A 6000-nucleotide genomic window follows, 5' to 3' on the forward strand; every position below is an offset into this window, starting at 1 on the left:
GATAGCACCTGCATTACCCTTGCCTGAATCAAACAGAAGAGATGCTGTAATCTCTAAAGATCTAGCCTTGGATAAGATATTACCATGTCCCTCTTACACACACACACACACACACACACACACACACACACACACACACACACACAAGCACCCCATAGTGCCAAGGCTCAAGGAGAGAGCGAGGTTGGAAATTACTCACACCTACATTATTCATTGAGGCCAGTTCCCTGTTTGGAACCCTTGTTTTGCCAGTCATGGCTTTGTGTGTTTCTTTTGCTGCTTCCTCATCTCTCCGATCTGGAAATGCTAGAGGCCCCTGGCCTGTTCCCCAGGCCTCTGGGGAGCAGAGGCCTCTGTTCTCCTTTGTCTACGTTTAATCCCTATGTGACCTCATCCAGTCTCAGAGCTGTAACTGCCCTCTGTGCTCTGACTCCCTAGTGTACATTTCTGATTGGGACCTCGCTCCTGAACTCCAGACATGTATATATGGCTGCCTGTTCAACATCTTTTCATGTCCAAAAATAAACTGCTGATACCTGCCCCACCACTTCCTCACATAGTTTTTCCTTTCTCAGTAAATGGCCATTATTAAGTTGGATACATGAAATGGTCACTTTTTAAGGCCAAGAACAATCAAAATATCAGCAACTTCATTTGGTTCAACTAAATACATCCTTCCAGCTGCTGAGGTCAAAGGCCATGGACTTTACAATCCTTGACACTTCCTTCTAATACTGAAACCTCATCCTTGCTAGAATTGCTTCCCAACAGGTCTCCTCTCTTTAACCACTGAATTCACACAGATAGAAGCCAGTGATCCTTTAAAACCCTAAACCAGATACCCACTGTTCAAAATCCTCTGAGGACTTCCCATTTAACTCCATGCTAAAGCCAAAACCATTGCAGGCTTCCCATGACATATAGGAGCTGCTCCTGCCTTCTTCCCTCACTCACACTTTTCTAGCCATACTGGCCTTCTAGCTGTTCCTCAGACATACCAAGTATGCTCCTGTCTCAGGGCCTTTGCAGTTGCCACTTTTGGTCTAAAACATTCTACATTTAGTTTAAAAACTTGGCTTCCTCCCTTCTCTCATTCTGGGCGTTGCAGAGATGTCACCTTCTCAGTAGAGTCTTCTCTGGGCATCCTATTTAAAATTGCAGTTCCAGCTCTACCCCAGCGTCTCCTCTTCCCCTTCCCTGTTTTGTTTTCTCCCTAGGACTTAGCACTATCTCATATATACATTACACACTGTCTATTACTTAGTTGTGTTTGTCTTCTCCCTCCACCAGAATGTAAGCTGCAAGAAGGCAGGGATTTTGTCTGTTTCATTCACTGCAATTCATGCAATGCCTAGAACTGCATGTGGCACACAGTGTTCAAATATCATATAAATAAAAGGAAGAAAGGACGACTCTAGCTAAAAAAGCAACCAAAAATAAGCAGCTTAAAGCAGTTCTTCGGATGCTCACAAAGTTACTCCTTCCTAATGCTCTCTACAGAGTAGCAGGAAACCCTGTATGTTGAGTACCTTCTCTGTGCCAGGCACTGTGCCAAGGTGTGTTACAACCTAACACCTGAAAGGACAGATGTGATTTTGCCTATTTTATGGATGAAGAACCTCGAGTTCAAAGAAGGTAAGTAATTGGCCCACAGTGACATAGCCAGTAAATGTCAGCACCAGGATTCAGATCAGCTGGGCAACCCTGTTTTTTAACTCACATGAAAATCTTCATTTGCTGACTTTGATGAACTCCTTATTCTGAAGGCCCAACCCCGATTCCACTTCCTCCATGACCATGAAGCCTTCCAGGCCATTCTAAGCCCAACTAATGTTTCCCTGTAAAGGAAGAGTCTGTGACTCCGGTCCAGAGTTCCCCATCTCAGCAGACGGCACCACCATTTGGCCAGAGGCTCAGACTGTCCTTGGAGTCTCCCTTACCTGCTTTTTCCTTCATTCCCACACCCATCAGCAAACTCCATAAGAACTCGCCTTCTGGGACATACTTGGCAAAACTAAGTCCTTTGCCCTGTGCCATCACCTAATCTGAGATGCCATGATGTGAAGTGAAGTGAAGTCGCTCAATCGTGTCCAACTCTTTGCAACCCCACAGACTGTAGCCTACCAGGTTCCTCCATCCATGGGATTTTCCAAGCAAGAATACTGGAGTGGGTTGCTATTTCCTTCTCCAGGAGATCTTCCCGACCCAGGGATTGAACCCAGGTCTCCCACATTGTAGACAGATGCTTTACCATCTGAGCCATCAGGGAAGCTCTGCAATAAATCCTACTTATCAGCCTCTCTGCTTCCTCTCTTGTTCCTTCTGACCACCACACTCACCACCCAGGAGCCAGAGAGATGTTTTAAAATATAACTTGACGCAAGGCACTCCTCACTCACGGTTCATTAGTTCAGTTCAGTTCAGTCGCTCAGTCGTGTCCGACTCTTTGTGACCCCATGAATCAAAGCATGCCAGGCCTCCCTGTCCATCACCAACTCCCAGAGTTCACTCAGACTCACATCCATCGAGTTGGTGATGCCATCCAGCCATCTCATCCTCTGTTGTCCCCTTCTCCTCCTGCCCCCAATCCCTCTCAGCATCAGAGTCTTTTCCAATGAGTCAACTCTTCACATGAGGTTCATTAGTAGGTCATCCTTACATGTAGACTAAAATCTCAATTCTGTGATGCTATAAATCTGGATTTAGGCTACCTTTTCAACCTCATTTCCTGCCTTGATGACACGCCCTCAGCCTCTCTCAGTGCTTGTGTCCAGGGTCACACCAAGCCTGTTTCCACATCGGGGCCTCTGAGCTGGCTGTTCCTTTTTGCTGGCATGCCCTTTCCTGGATCCTTGTGGCCAACTCCCTCCTTCCTGCATTTAGTCGATGTCTGTCTTCAGAGAGGCCTTCTCTGACCCCCTTTTGTAAAAACATATACCCCTGGAATTTCCCTGCTGGTCCAGGGATTAAGACTCTATGCTCCCAGTGCAGGAGGCATGGGTTCTGGGCGTGCAGGTTCTATCCATCCCTAGTCAGGGAACTATAACAGATCCCACATGGCCTGCATGCCTCAAGGAAGGCCTGGTGCAATTAAGACATGGCACAGCCAAATACATAAAAAATAAATTTAGAAAAGATACACCCCTAACTTTTTATCTCACCTTGCTTCAGGTTTTTTGCTTTGTAATTATTTTAGATTTTTATTTTGGAAAAGTTCAAATACGCTGAAAATATGAGAAAACACAACAATGACCACCCAAGTACCCACCATCCAAATTTAACAACTGTTAACATTTTGCCATATTTGTTTTACTTGCATGTAGAAGGCAATGGCACCCCACTCCAGTACTCTTGACTGGAGAATCCCATGGATGGAGGAGCCTGGTGGGCTGCAGTCCATGGGGTCACTAAGAGTCAGACACGACTGAGCGACTTCATTTTCACTTTTCACTTTCATGCATTGAAGAAGGAAATGGCAGCCCACTCCAGTGTTCTTGCCTGGAGAACCCCAAGGACGGGGGAGCCTGGTGGGCTGCCGTCTATGGAGTTGCACAGAGTTGGACACAACTGAAGTGACTTAGCAGCAGCAGCAGCACCAGCAGCAGCAGCACCAGCAGCAGGCATGTATGTATATGTACATTTTTTGGCTAAACTTTTTGAAAATAATCTTCAGACACCATGACACTTCAGCCCTGCATACATCAGCATGCATACCTTGCAAACAAGGACATTTTCCTTTATAACCATATCATTATCACACATAAGAAAATAAGCAACTAGTCTCTGTTGTTGTTGTTCAGTCACCCAGTCATATACAGTTCTTTGCAACCCATAGACTGCAGCACGCCAGGCCTCCCTGTCCCTCACCATCTCCCAGAGTTTGCCCAAGTTCATGTCCATCGCATTGGTGATGCCATCCAAACATCTCATCCTCTGATATCGCCTTCTCCTTCTGCCCTCAATCTTTCCCAGCATCAGAGATGTCTAATGAGTCATCTGTTAGCATCAGATGACCAAAATACTGGATCTTTATCTTCAGCATCAGTCCTTCCAGTGAATATTCAGGATTGATCTCCCTTAAGATTGACTAGTTTGATCTCCTTGCTGTCCGAGGGACTTTCAGGAGTCTTCTCCAGCACCACGGTTCAAAGGCATCAATTCTTTGGTGTTCTACCTTACTTACAGTCCAGGTCTCACAACCATACATGATCATATATGGACCTTTGTCGGCAGAATGATGTCGCTACTTTTCAACACACTGAAAGGTTTGTCATCACTTTCCTGCCAAGAAGCAACGTCTTCTGATTTCATGGCTGCAGTCACTGCCCACAGTGATTTTCAGTACAGTTCAGTTCAGTCGCTGATTCGTGTCCGACTCTTTGTGACCCCATGGACTGCAGCACACCAGGCCTCCCTGTCCATCACCAGCTCCTGGAGTTTACTCAAACTCGTGTCCATTGAATCAGTGACGCCATCCAACCACCTCATCCTCTGTCGGCCCGTTCTCCTCCTGCCTTCAATCTTTCCCAGCATCAGGGTCTTTTCAGATGAATCAGTTCTTCGCATGAGGTGGCCAAAGTATTGGAGTTTCAGCTTCAACATCAGTCCTTCCAGTGAATATTCAGGAATGATTTCCTTTAGGATGGACTGGTTGGACCTTCTTGCAGTCCAAGGGACTCTCAAGAGCCTTCTCCAACACCACAGTTTAAGACCATCAGTTCTTCAGCAGACAGCTTTCTTTATAGTCCAACTCTCACATCCATACATGACCACTGGAAAAACCATAGCCTTGACTAGACAGACCTTTGTTGGCAAAGTAATGTCTCTGCTTTTTAATATGCTGTCTAGCAACAACTTTTCTTCCAAGGAGCAAGTGTCTTTTAATTTCATGGATGCAGTCACTCTCTTGAAGTGATTTTGGAGACCCCCCAAAATAATGTCTGTCACTGTTTCCACTGTTTCCCCATCTATTTGCCATGAAGTGATGGGACCAGATGCCATGATCTTGCTTTTCTGAATGTTGAGTTTTTTTGGGGGGGCGGGGGGCTGGTTCTCAGCAGCCCGGCAGCCAGCAGCCCCGTCTGGCCCACCCCGCGATAGGCTCCACGGGGATGTGCAGCAGCGAAGGACCGCCCGGCCCTGAATGTTGAGTTTTAAACCAACTTTTTCACTCTCCTTTTTCACTTTCATCAAGAGGCTCTTTAGTTCTTCTTCACTTTTTGCATAAGAGTGATATCATCTGCATATCTGAGGTTATTGATATTTCTCCTGGCAATCTTCATTCCAGCTTGTGCAGTGATTTTAGAGCCCAAGAAGAGGAAACCTGTCATTGTGTCCACCTTTTCCCCTTCTATTTGCCATGCAGTAGTGGGGCCGGATGCCTTGATTTCAGTTTATTTTAGTACTCTTAAGCCGGCTCTTTCACTTTACTCCTTCACCCTCATCAAGAGGCTCTTTAGTTCCTCTTTGCTTTCTGCCATTAGAGTGGTATCATCTGCATATCTGAGTATCTGAGATTGTTGATGTTTCTCCCACCTATCTTGATTCCAGCTTGTAACTCTTTGAGCTTGGCATTTCTCATGGTGTGCTAAGGGTATAGGTTAAACAATCAAGGTTACAGCAGACAGCCCTGTTGTACTGGTTTCTCAATCTTAAACCAATCATGTGTTCCATACAGAGTTCTAACTGTTGCTTTGACCCGCATACAGGTTTTTCAGGAGAAGGGTAAGATGGTCTGGTATTCCCATCTCTCTAAGAGTTTTCCACAGTTTGTCATGATCCACACAGTCAAAGGCTTTATTGTAGTCAATGAAACAGAGATAGATGTTTTTCTGAAATTCCCTTGTTTCTCTCTAATCCAGAGAATGTCGACAATTTGAACTTTAACTCCTCTTCCTTTTCTAAGCCCAGCTAGGACATCTGGAAGTTGTTGGTTCACATAATGCTGAAGCCTAACATGCAATATTTTAAACATGACCTTTCTAGGATGTGGAGATGAGT

This window comes from Capricornis sumatraensis, chromosome 5 (genome assembly GCF_032405125.1).
Source record: "Capricornis sumatraensis isolate serow.1 chromosome 5, serow.2, whole genome shotgun sequence".
Classification (NCBI taxonomy): domain Eukaryota; kingdom Metazoa; phylum Chordata; class Mammalia; order Artiodactyla; family Bovidae; genus Capricornis; species Capricornis sumatraensis.